Here is a 1,258-nt window from a genome sequence, read left to right as displayed (position 1 = left end):
AAAAAAAAAACCCTAAACGATTGACCACGTCTACCTGCGGCTATCGGCCACGACGTCAAAGAAGTAGTCGTCATCGTCATCCTTGGCGTCATCAGTGATATCTTCACTGTAGTCATCATCGGCATCCTCCTCCTCCTCCTCATCCAAGCTCTATCGAGGCTTCTTTGCCTTCGGCTCATCGAGGAAGAAGTCCCACACATCGTCCTCAGAGGGGGACCTCGTTGAGTCGCGGGAGTTCGAGGTCTCTGCCTCATCTGATGACCTAGCTGATGAGGCCTCTGCTTATTTCTTAGATATTTATTCCTCAGAAGCTGCTATCATACCCCATCTTTGTTTATAAGTTTGAACAAACATTTAGGGCATCAAGGTCTTGAATACCAAGCCTCCTTGATCTCTAGGTCTACATAAGATCTTCCATTTATGGAGTCTATTTGTTTTCATGTTTGTTACTTTGCTAGAAAAATCTCACTAATACAGAAAAGGTCATCACTGCTGGTTTAAAAACCAAATTATTGTCGGGTTTTGAAATCGACATTGATTAAGTGGCAGTGATAATCCATGATTATCACTGCCGGTTCTTGAGCTTATGTTACCGATTTATATACTTATCACTACTGGTTCTAGCTATGAACCAGCAGTGATACTCAATCCAAGACAAAAAAAATTTAAGCAATCTAACAATAATTTAACCAAGTTTTATATTACTAATCTCCATAATTAGATCTTTATATCACACTAATCTATAGTTAACTCACTAAATCCATCACTTTACACCAAAATCAAAATACATGCACAGCCGCACGCAAAAAACCCTAAACTATCGATGACGTCTACCTACAGCCGTCAGCCGCGATGATGAAGAAGTAGTCGTCATCGTCATCCTTGCCATTTTCATCGTCCCTTTCGCCGCCATCATTGCCGACCTCCTCCTCATCAGAGCTTGCCTGAGGCTTCTTCGCCTTCAGCTCATCGAGGAAGAAGTCCCACACGCCGTCCTTGGAGCAGGACCCCACCAAGTCATCGAAGTCTGAGTTCTCTGCCTCATCCGATGACCTAGCCGATGGGGCCTCTGCCTTGTCACCGGACGACTGTGCGGGCGTGGGAGGAGTGGCCGAAGAAGGTGGCAGCGGAGGCGGTGGTGGAGTGGCTGGAGGGGAGAAACTTCGCGCGATCCATTTCCATAGAGGCGGCGATGGTGGAGGGGATAGGGTGAGAGCGGGAGAGAGAGAGATTGAGTGAGAGCGATCGAGAGCGAGTG

This window comes from Phragmites australis, chromosome 1, assembly GCF_958298935.1.
Source record: "Phragmites australis chromosome 1, lpPhrAust1.1, whole genome shotgun sequence".
NCBI lineage: Eukaryota > Viridiplantae > Streptophyta > Magnoliopsida > Poales > Poaceae > Phragmites > Phragmites australis.
The sequence above is the reverse complement of the archived record's forward strand: the minus strand, read 5'-3'. Positions refer to the sequence as shown.